Source organism: Trichosurus vulpecula, chromosome 4 (assembly GCF_011100635.1).
Source record: "Trichosurus vulpecula isolate mTriVul1 chromosome 4, mTriVul1.pri, whole genome shotgun sequence".
NCBI classification, from domain to species: domain Eukaryota; kingdom Metazoa; phylum Chordata; class Mammalia; order Diprotodontia; family Phalangeridae; genus Trichosurus; species Trichosurus vulpecula.
In genome coordinates, this window is record NC_050576.1 from 2,884,574 (window position 1) to 2,904,287 (window position 19,714).

Here is a 19,714-nt window from a genome sequence, read left to right on the forward strand (position 1 = left end):
GGGAGGTGGGATTTACTACAACAAGGAAGCCTTGATGAGGAATCAGGGCTAGAGTCTTGGGGAGCTGACTCTGGGCACTGAGACGTCAAGTCAATCACTCATTCAAGCAGGCGGCAGGCACCGTGAAGCTGGCACTATTTGATCTGCATTGTGTTAAGCACTGGGCAGCTAAGGGGCGCCATAGTGCAGATAGTAAAGAGCCTGGAACCAGGAAGAATTGAGTTCAAATCCAACCTCACACACTTACTAGCTCGGTTGCCCTGGGCAAGTCACATAACCCCGTTTGTCTCGGTTTCCTAGTCTGTAAGATGAGCCGGAGAGGAAATGGCAGACCGCTCCAGTATCTCTGCCAAGAAGACCCTACGTGGGGTCACGGAGAGTCGGACGTGACCGAAACGACTGAACCACACATTATGTTAAGCATGGGGGACACAAAGGTGAAAGCAGCACCATTCTGCCTCTCCGGGAGCTTATATTCTAGTGAGGAGATAGCATGCATGCTAGAACACGTAAGCGTATACTATGTAAAATAGATAAAGAGGGATAAGATGTGGTTTTGGGAGAGGGAAGTCACCCTGGGGGATTCAGGAAAGGCTTCATGTAGGAGGACTCTGAGATGGGTCTTGGGTTCGGGTTTCACAGACCCGGAGGGAGTCGCTCTAGCTACTGTGCTCACCGACTCTCAAATTATATTCAAAATAAATACTAGACAATTTTTTAGAGTCCCTGGAAGAGTCAGGAAAGACCTTAGTTCAGAAGTAGAATCTAGGGGCAACTAGGAATTCTAAGCAGTTTAGATGAGGGCATTGGGATGGAGCACCTTCCAGGCATGGGGAACAGTTCGTTCAAAGACACGGAGATGGGAGATGAATATTGTATGTGGGGAACAGCAAGACGGCCAGTTTCAAATCTTTCTTAGTCTGAATTTAACAAACAGAATAAAATGACCATCTCTGTATTCAAAGTAGAACAGAAAAAAGAGGAGTGTCCCTGAGCCTGAACTCCCTCGCGTACACAGCTTGATTTCCCGTTTCACTGGGCACATTTAAATCTAAGTCACATTCAGGTGTACATCGCACGCATGTAACAAATTCAACGCGCGCTTTCACGATGGTTTGCTGGGCTGTTCCCTTCTGTTCTCTCCTGGGCATTCCTAAGTGTGCCTACTTCAAGGAGCACCTTCTTTTTTTCTTTAGCATGCCTACTGCGCGCTGCCTTCTTTGACTCTTCCGCCCTCCAGTGAAGACATCAGAAAACCATACCTTTGTACCAAATGTTACAAGCAGAAGAAATGGTCGCATTGGTCGCATAGGGAGATGGATATCTCCTTCTGCTTTTGGTTGCTGCTCAGTCACGTCTGACTCTCTGTGACCTCATTTGGGGTTTTCTTAGCAAACATCCTGGAGTGGTTGGCCATTTCCTCTTCGGCTCATTTTACAGGTGAGGAAACTCAGGCAAACAGGGTGAAGCGACTTGCCCAGGGTCACGCAGCTAGGAAGTCTCTGAGGTTAAATTTGAACTCAAGATGAGTCTTCCCAACTCCAGGTCGCATGCTTTATGCACTTTAGCGCCCCCCAATATCTCCTCTCATTCTGCGCTTTGAGTCTAAAGCCTTATTATCAAGACACGCTGAGCAAACTTCGCCATTGGTCCTCCGCTTGTGGTTGGGGTTGCATGGATCAGTTCTGAAGCTTTGTTTTTCTTTAGTAGTTATTTTTATTGTAAACATTATCAGTTCATACAAATGTTGCCAAGTAGTTGTTTTTTTTTTCAACTATCTTTTTTTTTTCATTTCTTTTGGAGAAATAATCTTCTGTTACATCCATAATGCATAATTGTTCAGGTATTTCCCAATGGATGAGCTTTCCTTCTTTCCAGTTCTTTGCAGCTGCGAAAAAATCTGCTGTAATTTTTTTGCATCTGAGAGTCTTTCTCTTATAAAATCCTCAGTTTATCTTTTAAAGTCCTTCACATCTTGCTGGTCACCTGATGAAGGATCCAGCGATGAGCTGTGTCAAAGAGAAGTCAAGAAGAATGAGGGCTGAGAAAACAAAGAGATTAAAAGATCCTTGGTAATTGGAGAGGGAGGGATTTCTGTTGAATGATGAGGGTGGAAGGCAGATGGCAGGGAAAGAAGAGAGTGAGAGGAAAAGGCATGGAAGAAGAGCTGATTTTAGATGTCTTTCCCAAGGAGCTTTGCTGCTAATGGGAGGAGAATGATAGGATGTCAGGTGCCAGAGATGGACTGATCAAGTGAAGGCTAGTTTGAAGGATAGAAGTATGGCCATGCTGTAGGCAGCGGGGAGTAAAACAGGGAGAAAACCAAGATGGTTAAGAGAGTGGGAGGCAATGGAGGGGGAGATATGCTGGAGGACTGGAGATGAGAGAGGATTGATCCGCGGGAGTCTTCAGGGGTTTGCCTTGGCAAGGAGAAGGGCTCTGCTTCACGTGCCACGCAGTGAAGGAGGAGACCTATTAGACATTTAATAAATGCTTGCTGACTAACTTTGATCTGTTTAGGGTATAGGTAAAAAGGCCAGTTTGGCAGGACCATAGAACACGTGAAGGCAAGTCACATATAGCCAGGCTGAGAAGACTTCAATCTCGGGAAGCTTCGAGGTGTCCAACTGACCCTCTGGTTTTCTGGACCTGTAACCCTGCCGTGTCTTGGCTTGTGCTTCTGCAGGTCCTAAAGTCTTTTCATGTCTGCTGTGGTTGGAGTTACAGCGATCAGTCAGCACAGAGCTAGCCAGCAGGGCTCCTCCTCACTGTCTGCTCTCCTCCACTCGTTGGTTCAGCCCAGAGGTTGCATAGCTCAGCAAAACAAACAGAACCGATCCCTTCAAAGCAGCCCCTGTTGCACTGAATGAGACAGCAGCATTTACATGATCCATCCATCCCCACAGAACAGAGGACAGGGAAGTTCATTTTCCTAGGTGGCTTTTCCCCCCAATTCTTTTGATCTGAGCCAAGTTCCCTTTCGGCTCATAGGAATTCTTGAGACTCTGTGATGGCTTTCTAGAAAATATGTATCGGTAAATGAACAGTTGACATGTCATTAAGCATCCTGCAGTTCATTCCCTGAATCAATACCAGTGTAGTGTCCAGTCAATAGTAAGATTCATTTATCACGTAGTGGCCGGTCTCATCCTAGAAAGTGCCCTATTAGGAGATGCTAACTCCTTCTCTTTCCGGGGGCGAGCTAGGTTGCCCTGTGATTAAACCAAAACATTCAAGCTTCAACTCATTTTATTTGGGACTGACACAATAATATGCCTGATTGGAAGTGTTTAGTGGAATAAAATGATCTATTGGAGGGAATTAAATCTTCTACTGGATTGAAGCCACATGTGCCTGGAAGGTACGATCCTTGATGAACGGATGAACAATGGTGAAATCCAGAAGTTCTAGTTCCTGAAAGTGTCTCATTGATAGTTTTTCTTTTTTTGTGTTTTGTTTTTACATCACAGACATTCCCAGTGATATGGTGGATAGAGGGTGGTGTGGTTCCGGGAGAGCCTGGGTCAGATCCCTCCTCATTTTCAGAGAGGTGCCATGGTTTGGTGGGCTGAGCACTATACTCAAGGAAGGAGATTCTGATACTATTACCCCTGTGATTCTGGATCCCTTCGCATCTCGGAACCTCAGTTTTTTCATCTATAAAATGGAGTTTGTGAAGGAAGATAATAGGACTTGAGCCTGGAAAGGTCTGTTGGAGCCAGATTTTGGAGGACTTTAAATGCTGAGGGGAGTCATTTGTTATTCTGGAGCAGGAGTTCTTACCCCCTTTATGTGATGGACCCCTGGCCAATTTAGTCTGGTGAAGCCTAGGGACCCCTTCTCAGATTCATCTTTGTAAGTGCATAAAATAAAATACATAGGATTCTGAAGGAAACCAATAATAGCAAAATAGCTATTAAAATGGAAGCAGAATTCACAGATCACAGGGAGTAGGGAGTCACTGCAGACTTTTGAGCAAGGGAGGGACCTGGGGACATCGCCTTAGAAAGATTGTGGATTTGTTTTCCAGAGTGTCAGCTGAGGGTGAGAGTCATGGAGGCACCTAAACCCAAAGAGTCGGTTGGATGGAGAACTGTGAAGACAGCATTGTCTCATCCCTAATTATCTCTCATCCCCGAGTTGGGTAGTGAAGTGGAATGGGCATTGGACTGAGAGTCGGGAGACTGTGTCTGACTTGGGCTGAGGAGACAGTGGCCTGACTTGGGAAAGGGGAGGGGACAGTGGTCTGACCTGGGGGGAGAGGAACAGAGCAAAGAAGGCTGAGTTTGGAGGTGAAGGTCGTGGGCTAGAAGTCTGCCTCTGCCCTTTACCTGTGTGACCTCATTTAAATTCTTTTGCCTCTCTGAGCCTGTTTCTTTTCCTGAAAAAATGCAAGATTCTGGGCCCCCTCATTCTGGCTCAGTCTATGACTAGCACTGCCTTTCACTCCTCTCTCTGGCCTCAGTTTTCTCATCTGTAAAATGAAGCAGTTGGCCTCTGAGGTCACTTGGCAGCTCAAGCTCTATGATTCTAGGACTAGATGGTCTGTAATGGGCTTCCTGGCCCCCATTTCCGAAGCTTCTGCCTTTGTGCCATAGAGCACTGTGACCGGGCAGTACTACTGTGCTGTAGGTAAGAAGCAGGAACATTTCTTGTTTGTATATGTGAGCTCATGAAGGTAGGGGCAGTGTTACCTTCTTCGTATCCCCAGTCCCTGGTATATAGTAGACACTTAATAAATGCTTGTTGATTGATTATCCAGATTTTTATTTTTATCTCTTCAGATTGATCCTGGTGCCTCAGTGAGGTAACATGGTAAAGCCCTTTGCAGACCTTACAGGGTTATATCAATGGCGGTTATTATTAATTATTGTTATTGTTAGACTGATATGACCAACTCCACTTATGTCTCAAGCCAGTTTGAGTGAAATCAATACAACTTCTTGCATCCAAGTGTCATTTGGAAAAAAAAAATCAATGTGCATTTTCCATCTTGCCTTCCTTCCTTCCTTATCAGTAGAGTCAGTCACCACAGGGCAGGCTACTGGGGGCAGTTTGGGAGGGCGCTCCAAAGTAAGAGCCAGGGCTGAATGCCAGTCTTGGCTCCTTCTTACGACAAGCCACCCGAGAATGTCATCTTTCTGCCCTTCGGTCTCATTGTATTCCAGGTGTTCACTGGGATGTACTTGGCCCTGTCTCTGCTAACTTATCTCTCTCCTTGCAACCTCGTGAAGCTTAATTCAGCTAAGCCTAAAATTAGATGAGTTGAGACTTCTGCTGACAATCTGAAGGTTTACCATATTTGCTGAGGCATTAGGTGCACTCGGGCGTACGGTGTATAATTATCTTTATCATAAATATTGTATCCATGTATAAGATGCAAGCACTTTCTGAACCTCCACATGCTAAAAAAATTACAGCTCCTATAGCAGCAAAAATATTTATCTGGAGAAGGGATGCCAGCAGAATATTTTAGCTCAGGATATAAGATCTCCTTGTCACATAGAGGGGCATCTCTGATTCTTCTCTTTCCCTCATATCAAGGGGGGAAATCTTTCCATTTTATCAAGTGTCAAGTCAAATCCAATCCTACAAGTTTTTATGAAGCATCTACTAAATGTAAAGTACTGCATTATGTGCTGGGGATAGATCGATAACAGAAACTGGTCCAGGCCTTCAGTGAATTTGCATTTTACTGAGTTTACATTTTTTTCAAAAACTTTTCCCCAATTACTAGGTATTTACTTTTTTTTTCCTTCCCACTCCACCCCCACCCACTGGAAAAAAGAAACACAGAACCCTTGTATTGAATGAGCATAGCTGGACAAGACAAATTCCCACATTGGTCATATCTAAAAATGAGTTTGTTACTGCATTGATCAGAATTCTAAAGGATTTCAGAATTGTTCATTTTTATGATATTGAGGCTTTAATATAAATTGTTCTCCTGGCTCTCATTTCACTCTGTATAAGCTCGTATAAGTCTTTCCAGGTTTCTCTGAAACATCTCTTTCTTTATTTCTTGCAGCACAATAGAATTTCATGTGTCCATAATTACATCTATACACATCTATACTTTTTCATCTAGTCCTCAATTGATGGGAACCCTCTTAGTTTTGCTTTACTTGCCACTACAGAAGAACTGCTATAAATAATTTTATAAGTAGAGGATTCTTTCCTCTTTCTTTGATCTCTTTGGAGTAGAGTCCTAATGGGGGGATTTCTGGGTCAAGGGGCATGCCCAGCCTCCTAAGTTTTGAGGTGTCATTTTAAATTGCTTTCCACAATGGGTATGCCATTTCATAGTTCCTCCCAATGGGCATGTTTTCCTGTAGCTCCTCCAATATTTGTTACTTTTATTTTTGTCAGCCTCTCCAGTCTGATTGGCATAAGGTAGAAGGTTAGAGTTGCTTTAATTTTCATTTCTCTAACAATTAGTGATTTGAACATCCCCACCCCCATGCCCCACCCATGGTTATAGATAACTTGGGTTTCTTCACTTGAGAACTACCTGTTCATATCCTTTGATCATATCAGTTAGGGAATGGCTTTTATTCTTATACACTTGAATCAGTTCCTTATGTACCTTGGAAATAAGACCTTTATCAGAGAAGCTTGCTGCAAAGATTTTTCCCCCAAGTTAACTGTTTCCCTTCTAATCTTAACTGCATCAACATTCATTTGCCTGCCTCTAATCCTGGGACACATTTTTCAAAGGTTGCTGATGGTCCCTCATCAATCACGCCCTTCCAGTTCTTTCAGACCTCCCTCCAGGATGTAGCTCAACAGGTATAAATGGCTTGAGCTCATCAAGGGCAGTTAAGTTCCCTCTTATTGTCCCTCTATGTTTTTCAAAATTCTAACTCCGTGTGAGTAAGTTTGGCTTTGACTCTTCGGGTTTAAAGTCTACACCTCTATGCAGAGAAGACAAAAGCAGGAAAGAAGTTGCACAACACTGCCTTCTTGTCCTTTTGAAGCTGTTGTCCCATCTGCTTGGTCTCCTTCTCATCCTTCAAGTAGCTGAAGCCCCAGCTCCTTTTGTTGTCCTGATTTTCCCCCTCTGGCTTGGGTTTGCTCTGGCTCTGGACACTATCCTCATTGGGCTGTGTCAAGCATTTGTGGTCATCATTCATCTTGAATTTTCTTTACGCAGCTTTAAAAAAAATCTGAGTTTTAAATCGGGCCTTTATCATATCTTGTCTAGATGTTGTAATAAGCCTCCTAGCTCATTTTCCTGCCTCCATTCTCTCCCAATAAAAGGATTCTTTGTAGAGCAGCCACATCCAAGTGGATTAATAGGTTTACTAAAATCTCTTTTCATTCCTGAGAACTTCCCGTCCTTCAGTCAGTCAGGCTGTGCATCAGAAATCATTTATTTAGCACTTACCTTGTGCTGGGCACTGTGCTAAGCACTGGGGGATACAAATAGAAACAAGCCCCCCAGACAGCTGTGCTGGCGCTGACGTTCCATTACAATCGAAGGGAGCTGGAAAGTGGGCAGATGTCTGGGAGATGACAAAAACTCACCCACTACGCCAGGAAGAGTCTCTCAGGTTTTCTGTGGGGAAGAGGTGGGCCTGTTGGCCAGATTGAGGGGCTTTTCGTGTCCCTGTGCTGACTGAGGCTGAAGAAGGCACAACTTTGAACTCCCACTAACTTGCTACCCCAACCTAACAAAACCCCAAACGAGAAAGGGAAGGTCCCTATTGGCCAAGCTTAAGCAGCATAGCCAGAATTTGAATGCAGATTTTATGACTCCAGATCCAGCGACTCCATGCCTCCTACCCACCTCAAATCTACAAGTATTGAATTAATTATTGTGTGAGAGACTGAGGACACCAGACCCTGCCCTTGTCAGGGAGACAGCCCAGACTCATCTACCACCACGCCAATGGCCTACAAGACCAACAGGGGTCTGTGAGTGCTTGCACTGGACAGTTCCTGCAGCTCTGATCCCAGTAGTTCAGCAGAGCCCTCAGTGAGCTCCAGAAGACCTGGAAAAGAGTGGCCCAAACCTCATGAGAATGGAGGCCGAGACGATTACGCCACCAACAATTCCTTCTCTCCCTCTTCTCATTCTGTGCCAATCCCTAAAGGCGGCTTCAGAGGCGGTAGTTTTTAAAAATGGAGAGTAATAAAGCCACACTTTCTTGAGAATGTCACTTTGAACGTAAGTACAAGGGCCTTAAAGTCCCCAAATTGCCCAATAGAGACTCTATTTTCTTTTTTGCATTTCCTGAATGAATGAAAAAAAAGCATTTATTAAGCATTTAGTGTGTACCAAGAGCTGTGCTAAATATTGAAGCTACAAATGCGAAAGTGACCTCAAAGAGCGTACATTTTAATCTCTTACTTCCTTTCCTTTGCATAGGCTATGCCCCCTGCTTGGAATGTGTGTCTAGTCAACATTTCTTTCAGAAATTGCCTTGTTCTTTATATTGATATATCTGGGTCCCTGCTATTTCTGCCAAGTAGAACATAAACTCCTTGAGGACAGGAACTGTTTTTGATTTTGTATTTGTATCCATAGCATCTGGGACAGCGTCTGGCACCTGAAAAGTGCATAATAAATGCTTACTGAATAGAATTATATTTTGAACAGTTGCTTTCATAAAAATAAATCCATTTTTGGGTTTCCATCCTCAGCGTCTGGTATGTACAAGGTGCTTAATAAATGCTTATTGATCATGCCATTTAGGATGAAAGCTACATTTTTTTGTGGGGGGAAAATCCACACAACGGAGTGAATGGGGCTGTTGCCTCCTTGCGAGCTTTCGGGTACCAAACCATAGACTAGTTGGCTCCCATGTCTACCTACAGGTGCTTTTGCTGTGTCAGAAGACTGGGTGTTGCTCATTTCTGTAGCTCCAGGGCAGCCATGACCCCACATTCATAGGTTATGAGGTGCTGCTCTGCCTGTAATAAGGAGCTGACATTCTCTTCTCTTCCCCCTTGGATCTCTGGCTGCAATAAAATTAATTTTGAAAACAGCAATCTCGCAGAAGGGGAGGATGCTCCAATCACCCTTTATCTTGCTGGTGTTCTCGTCCCTACATTTAACAACTTTTCAACATTTAGAAACATTCTGCACATCAGCTGGGTATTCAGATCAGAGCCTTTGGCAGTCATTCTATTTCACACATTTTCTTGAGGTCACGGGCTCTCTTAATGACCAGCACAAGTGTCACCACGGTCCCCAAGTTATCTGATACCTTGATAGATCAGCAATTTGCACCAACAGTACTTCCCCCTCAGCTTCCCTTCTTTTTTCTTATAGAGAGATGGGAGTAAGCATGCTCTCTCTAGGAATTCTACTCCTGCACATAGGGGGTTGGCATCAGGAGTTAGTACTCACAGGCTTCTCCATACCTGGAGAACACCCAAACCTTTATTAATTTTTCACACCACTGGCAATCTTCTAGGACGTCGCCTTTTAGATGTTCCTATTTATGACAGAATCTGGATTTCCACCACTGCTGCGGAGCAAGCTGAGCAGTTCCATTCAATTTGCAGGTAGGAGTTGCATTTTCTGCAAGATTTGGGGGCAGTTTCCTACTCTCTTAAAGGGGTAGAATGAAGGGGTCAGTGGCCACTGATACTTCACCCCTTGTAAAATCTAGACCATCAAGGAAATAGCAGGAGAGTGCTCTGAGCCAGGCTGAACATCGCCATGTTTGCAGATAACTGCCATTTCTTGAAGTGCGTACTTAAATACCCAATTGATGGCCTTCAAAGAAATGCTCTCAATTCTCTTTAACATCCAGAAGTCTCTTTGAGTCTGGGGGAGCCTCTCCTTCTTACTATCAACAAAGCAACTCATCAGAACGCTTTTGTGATTGTTGTTATGAGCCAATCAATTGGTGAACACTTACTGCATGCCCAGTACTGGGTACACAAAGAAGGGCAACAGAACCCACCAAGCAAACATTTCTATATGTGAAGAACAGGAAAAGAGGATTGTATATGAGGCAATGAATCCCTGTTACGTACAGTTCGTTTATTTAAAAGTATATATTAAAATGAACATGATAGTACCAACACTGTCCCATTTGTCTTCATCACCTTCTGAATTTCTTATCATTTTCTTCTATGCATTTTAAAATTATTTCATTTTATCCTTCCATCAATGTCAATGCCCACCCATTCATACCCATAAGTTGTTCCCACACCTCCCCCCCCCCAACTAAACATCGTCTTGTTTAGCAAATAAGTATATTTATCATATACTGTGGCTGTGGCTCAAAATGCACTTCTTCCTTTGGCATTTCCAATCTGTTACCCCTTTGCCAAAGGGGTGACAAACTTCCTCATTAAGTTTTTGGAATTCTGATTGATCATTGCACTGATTGATCACTGTTCTTAACTCTCTCGTGGTTGTTTTCCTTTGCAGTTTTGTAGTCATTGTATAAATTGTTCTCTTGGTTCTTCTCACTTCACTTTGCATCAGTTCATACATGTCTTTTCAGGTTTCTCTGAAATTTTCTTTCATCATTTTCTATATGAAACAATAATATTCCATTAATTCATATGCCATAATTTGTTAAGCCATTCCCCAAAAGATGGATATCTACTTTAGCTCTTTGTACAATAAAAAAGCAGCTATAAATATTTTTGTACATGTGGCTCAGTCCTTTTGTTCTGTCTTAGACTTCTTTGAGGTACATGTTGTTGGATCAGAGAGGATGCACATTTTTATGACTTTTTCACTGTAGTCCCAGATTCCTTTCTGGAATGGCCAGACAAATTCACAGTTCCACAACAGTATATTGGTGTGTCTCTCTTTTCCTTCAGCCCCTCTAACAATGGCCATTCCCCTTTTTATATTTGCTGATCTAAGGGTTGTGAAATGGAACTCCCAGGATTTTAATGTGTGCTTCTCTTATTATCAGTGATTTGAAGCACACACACACACACATTAATGGCTTATCATGAGAACGTTTTAAATGTTCTAATATCATTTCTTTGAAAGTGACTTTTCATTTTTAAATTGCCATATTCCAAAAGACTTCAGCTTAAGTGAATGGGAAGGCACACTCTGCTAAAATGTGTACCAGTAGCCAATAAAAATGTTCAGAGCTTTTGGCTAAATTTTCCATTTTAATGACAATTTCTGCTTTCCACTGGCATGTTTTCTTTTCCCAATTTCCTCAGCACTGTAGCTCAGTTGATATTTGCATGGCTGCAAACACTAGATTTTGGCAGATTCATGAGCTCCTTTGTGCAATGCTCCCTCCAATGGTAGGGATTGCATCCCGTTCAGTCCCTGGTCATACCCCTGTGGCACTCCCCTTCTGAGCATCTCCCTGGGCCTCTGGAGGCCCATTAGAAAGTTGTCTGTACCAGCTAGCCCTCATACTGTCCATCTGTTATCCCTCGCTCTCACTGTATGACTGGTCCACTTTCTTTCCCAATCATACATTTCCCAGATGATGTCTTTTATGCCACTTCTTGAAATTGCTTTAAGAAAGAATAAAAATAAATGCACTCCACTGGAGCCACAGGGTAAACCAGAGCGTATTCGTAATAGCTCAAAGTCTCATCTGCCATTTGAGAGAGAAAAGTAATTACTTTCTCCTACTGATGATCTAATCTCATCCAGATGATTCCTGAATCTCATAGAAACACTCCAGTTGTCACATGCATATTGATAACATAGAACCAGCATTGCTCCCAGCCTCCCCTCCCTGCTGGGGCTTCTGGAATATAATACAGGGGAGCTTGCATTTGGCTACTTCAATGGAGCTCATGTCTATAGCTCAGGCTCCAGCAATGGAGGCAGGCTTGCTGCTCATGCTGGCTCAAATCCAGCTCCCCTCTTAGATGCTTGCTTTTCTGTCATTAAGCCACTTCCCATTCTCTTCCCAGCCTATGGAGGTCATTGACATCCTCTCACCATTCAAGCATCAGCCCAGCCTCATCCTGTCCCATTGTGGCTATTCATTATAATGCACATAGCTGTGCCCTTTTCGTGGCAACTGTTGAATCCCTTCAGTGTGATGTTGCTTCAGTTCATTCTTTGTTCATCTTCCTCAGAGTCAAGATGCATTTACTGAGCACCTGCTGAATGCCAGGCATTGTGCTAAGTAATGGGGATGCAAAGAAAGGCACAAAAGATGGTCCCTGCTCTCAGGAAGCTCACATTCTAATGAGGGAGACAATCTGCAAATGATTAGGAAGGGACAAGATGAAGTCGGCATCAATTGGAGTTAATCACGGATGGAAGGCGCCAGAAATTAGAGGGGCTGGGAAAGGCTTCTTGCAGAAGGTGAGATTTTAGCTGATCCTTAAAGGAAGCCAGGAGGAGAGATGAGGAGGGAGATCCTTCTGGGTGTCGAGGCAGCCAGGAGATGTCTTTTGTGAGGGACGGCATGGGGCCGGTGTCTCAGGATTGCAGAGTGTGTGGAGGGGGAGCAAAGGGCATAAAGATTAGGAAGGTGGGTAGGAGTCAGGCTATGAAAGGCTTTACAGAGCAAACAGAGGATTTTATATTTGACTCTGGGGGCCATTCATTGAATTGGTGGGTCATATGGTCAGATCGATGAGTTAGAACTTGAAGTTGTATCTTTCTTCCCAAATTGTCAGTCTTTGAATCATGTTCCCTCCAATCCCACCCTGATGGCTTTGCCTTAGATGAAACGTATCCAGAAAGGCATGTATCTTTTGAGGAATTATGCTGTGACATTTTTCGAGCCTAAACTTCTGAGACCAAAACATTTTGCCTTCTAAAATGATGATGGCATGACTTTTGCAAAATGGATGCCTTGCTTCTCCCAGAGTGTCCTGACCACAATCTGTGACCTTGACTGACTCTTCTGAGGGTGGTTTCTTTAAGGCATTGCCCTACTATGGCATTAATTAATGCTAAAACCAATTAGTTTATTATTAAAAGTAATAGTTAAACTGGCATTACCAAAAATATTGCATGGTTCAGGCCTCCAAATCCCAATTGCTCCTGCTGGTGATGATCACTACCAATAATAGCGAGCATTTATGGAATTCTTTATGATTTGCAAAGCACTTTGCAAATATTTTCTCATCTCATTCTCACAACAATCCTGGTGTATAGGTGTTTTATTATCCCCATTTGACAGACAAAAAAATTGAGAAGTGCCTTGTTTACGATCTAGGAAGTGTCTGAGGCTGGATTTGAACTCCATTCTTTCTGGCTTGCTGTAGAGAATTCTTTCTACTGTACCTCCTGGCTGAAGGGACTTTTGTATATGGGATGGCACCAGTGGGAATACATCCTCATCCAGTGTTCTTCCATAAGGACCCAAGAGGTTCTCATGGTTCCCAGATGGCATTGCTCCAGCTTACCCACAGTGACCCACATGTCCAGCCCCATAAATCCTTTAAAGTCTGGGTAGGGGCTTGGAAGTGACCAGGGTGAAGGCCAAGATGCCTAGATTCATTGGAAATCCAGTCCCAGGCAGGTTGCATCTCATGCATTTACATTTCCCTAGTGAGCCAAATCCATTCTGCTGACAGAAGAAAGGGCTGTTGTTTTTAGTAATAATAATCGCTGCTGACGCTTACATAGAGCTTTAAAATCTGCAGAACACTTGACAGATGTTATCTCGTTTGATTGTTACAGCTTCACTACGAGGTAGGGGATGTTATTGTCCCCGTTCTACGGGTGAGGAAACAGTCTGAGAGAGGGTCAGAGAGCTTAGTGTCTGAGGCAGGATTTCAACCTTTGACCTCTTGGAGATCGGGGACTATATTCTGTTGTTTTATTTCCTTGTTTGTATCTTCAGAACTTAGCATAGTGCCTGGCACATAGTAGGTACTTAATAAATGCTTGCTGATTTTGCTTGATTTGAATCCAAGTCTTCTTGACTTTGAGACCATTGTTCCATCCACTAGGCTACTCAGCTTTCTCTAACACATCTCAGTAAAATTTGAGCTGCCCCACCTATCCTTCCCAACATTTATCTCCCCAGTGGACATTCGGGGCCCCATATCCATCTCTGTTAGATTGGCACAGGTCATAACAATCTGTGTATCATCACATGCAGCCACCTCCCCATGATGATGTGTTGAGCTGCCAAGAATGACCTTCCATCTGGGACAGAGCATCATTCCATTTACCATTGTGACGTATGATGGCCTCATTCCTAGCCTGCTGTTAGAGGCTGGAGAGCCCCAAGATAGAGTTGCTGTGACTGTGCCTCCTCCTTCAGGTTTGGCCCATCTCCTACTCTTCCAGAGCTTCCAGGTAGGAAATGCTGGTGTTATTGGCCTGAGCAGGGGGGAGGCCCTGAAAACAATCCAGGTACAGACAGGCTATGATTGTGTCCCCCTTCCCTCTTGGGTTTCTTCTCAAAATGGTTCCGGTGGATTGCCTTCCTTCAGTCAGTAGAAGGCATCGTGTCGTTTATACTTCCCCAAGTATGACCAGGCCACTGACCTGTACAAGAATCTTCACTAGCTCCCTATTGCCCAAAGGACAATATGCCAACTCTTCCTTCAGGCCTTCCACAATCTTTTTCACCTGCCTTTGCTGCCTTGTTTCAGACTACTTCTCTCAATGAACACTACATCAAAGCCAAACCGAACAACTACTCTTGATGTTTCTTGGCTTTGCCATCTCCCACCTTCCTTCTTTGTGCCCATGTGTGCATCAACAGTGGAAAGCTTTGCTGGACTTGGCTCGTCAAGTCCTGGTCAGAGCCAATACATTCATTGAGTGACCTTAGATAAGTCAAGTAATTGAGGCCTTGGGGCCTTAGTTTCTTTACCTGTGGAATGAGAGGGTTGGATGACATGATATCTAAGGGTTCTTCCCAGGGTTAAATCTAGGAACCTATGACCTCTGTAGTGGGAGTGAAAGGACCATCCCGAGTCATGGGCATTTAACAATAAAAACTGCATCTGGGCCCATGCACCTACTTCTTTCTCCTTAAGGGGTCTTTCTGTTTTGTATTCATGCACATGTCCTGCACCAAGTTCAGTCCCAAGGGATCCTGGCCTCCACTGAGAGGCAGACTCGCCTCCAATTTCTTATCCCCATTGGCCTGTTAAACCCTTATTCTGGTGATCTGGAGAACATTATTTAAAGCTTAGGTTGTGGTTTATGTCTAGGTTTCCCCAAAGTGGGTAATTAAAAAAGATGCTCAACCTACAGCATAAATCAGGTTTTTACTTCCTACACACAAAAGAAATGACCATAGACCCCAAAGGCTCCCAGAGCTCTTTGATGGAACAGCTCACAAGAGGACTCAGTACCTTAACTTATACCCTCATTGTGGGGCCAGTGAATAGGTGTTCCCTCTTTCACCTGGGCCCGAGCCTGTAAGAATGACATCCAGTTCCTATATTCTTATAAAACAGGCCAGGCTTGGACCCATTCTCTTGTTGGTGGCTGTCTTCTCCTCAAATGCTGGCATCATTGGTGGGGGGCCAGTCGGCTTCAACCCAAAGGACCTAGGACTTCCAGACCTCCGAACTCACGGAGGTTCCCTCCAACGCTGGATACATCCATTTTTGGCATAGACAGTCATTCATCCAAAAATTCAGCCAAAGGTTCAGCCAGAAACCCAGGCTCATGGTCAACCAGGTAGGATACTTCTTTTTACGTACTATGGGCTCATGGGGACATAGTAGCTGGGGGAAGAGGAAGAGAGCAAATTGTTCCTCTCCCTAGCCCTGAGGAGAAGTGACTCCAGATAGCTGGAAGGAAAGACCAACAGTCTAGAGGGAGGGACCACTCCCTTTTAAACATCCACCACCCTTGAGCTCAGTGGTCAGCATGGACTGTCTTGTCATCTCCAGGAGCTAAGCCCTTTCCTCACTGTGACCCTGAATGGTTTCCCAGAAGGGATGGTTCATTCCCAAAGGACCAAACACTAAGTCATCATTCCCTGGATCCCCTGGATATTTCTAGGGGAGCTCCAGCCTCACAATGCCCCTTATTCAACCTCTCGCCCACTTCCATCTATCTATGATCCCACAGCCTTGGTTTATTTTTGTGAAACTAGTAGCAGGCAGAACAATGTTTGCAATTCATTAACAAAGAACAGAAAAAATGGTGTGATGACTCTCTGCAGCCAAGGAGTTAGCCAGAGTCAGTCTTCTTTTTTGGCTCTGAATAAAGCATTGGCCACAGAAAATCAGGTCTTTAAGACTCAAGTGCTTCAAGTCTAAATGAATCACCCAAAATTTTGAAGTTTGTTGCTGAAATGGTATTTTAACCACAGCTGAAACTCTAGACAGGGTAGGACAGGAAGAAGGAAGGGGAGAGAATCATGTGGAGTAGAAGTAAAAATGGATTAGGACCATCCTGAAAGATGCTTCTGCCCAGGACTTGTAGCAATGTGCTGGGCCTCTCAGTCTGTCAGGGATGAAGCCTAGCTGCAGCCTTCCCCAGCACTGGGTGCCATGTTGCCATCCCTGGAAAACATTCGACCATTGTAATCATCGACATGTTTTGTGTGGCTGCTTTGTGCCCTTCTGTGAGGGCCTGGCGAGGAGTGAGGGAGACTGCTGCCATCGTACCAGGGAGCGCTAAGGACAATCGGGTGAGGCCGTGCACATTTTACCGTTTAGGGAGAGTGTGACTGTTGTCAGTAGACGTCCCTTCATCTCCCACTGAGATCGTGTGAAATATTTTGGAGATGAGCCCATCAGTGCTCTCCATGCCTTCCATAATAGTGGCCTTTTTTTCCTCAGCTTTACTTGATTCACAGAAGAGATGCTGAGACTTCCTGATCCTCCTCGATGGTCAGGGGCTCAGGGTTTCATGGCTTCAGAGCTGGAAGGGGCCTTCAAGGCCCAACCTTCTCCAGCTACAGAGGAGAAAAGTGGGGTCCAAAGGAGGTCAGTCTGTAGTTTGCCCAGGGTCCAGTAGGTCATAAGTGGCTTAGAATCTGGGCTCTATTGTAGGCTGAGCTCTACCTGAGGCCATCCCCCTAATGGTTAGTGCTTACCCCCTCTGCCCCAAAACTACTGATCTTCATTGGTCTGTATTTTACATGTAGCCATCAGTGGATGTATTACTTTCTTGTAGTAGTGGTAATTAATAATAATAACAATGATAGCTAACATTGATGGAGTGCTTTTAGGTTTGCAAATGTTTAAAAAATATGATCTCATCCAATCCTCCGAACAACCCTGAGAGGCAGGTGCCGTCATGATCCCTGTTTTATAGATGAGGAAACTGAGGCAGACAGATTATGGGACTTGTTCAGGGTCACACAGCTAGCAAGCATCTGGGGTGGGATTTGAACTCCAGCCTTCCTGACTCCAGGCCCAGTAGTCTATCCGTTAGCTGCCTCAGTCACCGTAACTCACATTAATAGAGCACTTTAAGGTGAGCAAAGCATAGTACGTGTGTTATTTCAGCGAATGTAAACTCCTGGAATCACAGGCTGTTTTCCTTTTTATCTATCTATTCCTCTTTCTTTCCTCATTCGTTCTGTTGGACTGAATTGAATTGGGTCCACTTTCTCTAACTTCAAACTCAGTATTAGTCTTTCCAGCGTTCTCCTTGGCGCTCAGGGTGGTAGCTCTGGCCGATGCCCGGTTCTTCTTGTTCAGGCTTAGATGGTGCCTCGTCCACTCGGAGCTCATTGTCCATCTCCCTTCTCAAGTCTTCATTTGCAGTCCACTTCTTACCTATTGGAATTCCTTGGAGGGAGCAGGAGGCTGATTCATTTACCCCAAACCTCCTAGCCTTCAGATGCTTAAAAATCAAATTTACTCTTTCTTCCCCAAGTGGATGAGTCCAGCATGAATTCAGAGCGATGAATATTAAACGCATTTTCCCTAAAGGAGGAGAAAGTCCGATTCTTATTCATAGGCCCGAAGTGCTGCTGCTGTTTGGAATCATTAGCATGCATTGCTTCTGGTGATTGAGAAAGTCATCTTTAAAGTGGTCTGAGCCATAGGGAAAGGGCCTGGTTTGGATCCTATTCCCACATCTTGGGAGCTGGAGAGGTTTTGGCGGTCACCTCCAGAGGCCAAGGGCCTGTCCAAGGGACTGCACACAATCAGGATTCAAACCCAGGACCTCCAACTCGTCATTTATATCATCTGCCTTCAAAGCAAAATTGAGCTAATAATTTCTTTCTTTTTTCATCAAAATAGAGAAGTATTTAATCTCTTGGCTACAGGGTAAAGTTTAATATCTTGACAGTAGTAATGTGGCAATGGATCTCCGATGATATAATAACTAGCATTTCTAGGGCTCCTAGTGCCTGCCAGGTACTGTGCCAAGTCAGCTCTTTACAGATATTGACTCATTGGACTCTCATGACAACTCTGGGAGGTGGATGCTATTACTGTCCCTGTCTTACAGACCAGGAGACTTAGGCAAACTGAGGTGAGATGGCTTGCCCATGATCACACAGCCAGTGCATGGCCAAGGCTGGATTTGAGTTCAGGACTCCCTGAGTCCAGGCCCCCCTGAGTCCAGGCCCCATGCTCTATCCTGGGAGTTGCAGTTTCCACTGATAATCTGAATCTCTACTTACCCCCGTGGAAGATGGAGCCACAAATTCCTATGAGGTTTGTGAGCCATGGGCTGCATCAGCATGATGGCGTTGTGCCTGCATGGACACTGGAAAATTCTGTCCAGCATCTGGATGTTTTGGCTCAGGGACACTAAAAAGCTGAATCATTGACTGAATTATTTGATCTTTATATAAATATGAGCTATGGTGTGGAGCAGGGTTTGGAAGCTGGGGTCTGTGAACTTTGAAAAAAATACATTTTGATAATCGAATCTCAATTGGTGATACTCAAGTTGTGACACCTCCCTCCCTGAGTCACTGTCAGGGTAAAATAAGTTATTTGTATGTAGAGCGCTTTGCAAACCCCAGAATGCTATGTGAATGCTAGCTATCAGCTTATTATTATTTAACTAGCTTTCTTTGAAATCACATGTATTTTATTTTATGCACTTAGAGAATATTATTCTGAAAGAGGTTCACTGCACATATTGGTCTGAGACTGTAATCTGTGCTTCAGGGGAGGCAGAGGTTGGTGGATCACTTGGGTGTAGGCCAAGCCAATTCATTAGGTATCTGAACTAAGGAAAACACCAATCTGAGGAGCCTCTGGGTGTGGGCCATGGCTCAGCCTAAGTTGGAAATGGAGGAGGTCACAGTGGAATTGGCTTTTGATGATTCTATTCTACCTGTTTAATGCAAATACTCACCAGACTATTGAACAAAATCACAGTTCTAATCCCATGTTTTAGCAGGGAAACCCAACAGATTTAGGGTGTGTGGGGGAGATTCCTTATCTGAGGAGAGTCTGCCAGACTGTGTTTTGTTCTAAGGAGTCAAATACTTGGAAATCTTGAACAGGAGATAAAGCAGGATCTCTTTGGTAAATTTCTCTGTTAGATTTGGGACCAGAAAAGCTTGGCCAAATGTAGAAAATGATTGGAAGAAGTCTACCCACCGCCTTCTCAGGTTTTTATCAAGCGTGCCCTCGATATGTGGGAGCATTGATCATGACCACAAAGATCCACAGAGAGGAGAAGGGTGTCTGGATTAGTCATTGCCAGCATCTCCAAGGCCCTCTTGTTTGATGGAAGTGCCACCTGTGATTTCCTCAGCAGAGGCTGGGACAAGATGCCTGCTGTTGGTCCTTTCACTGCTGAATTCTGCTCTTCTAGTCTTTTGGACTCTTCTCCTCTTGGAGATACCTTGGAAACGTCTCTGAATACCTGCAAATTTGTTTCTGCCGGTCACGTGCCTATTCTGTG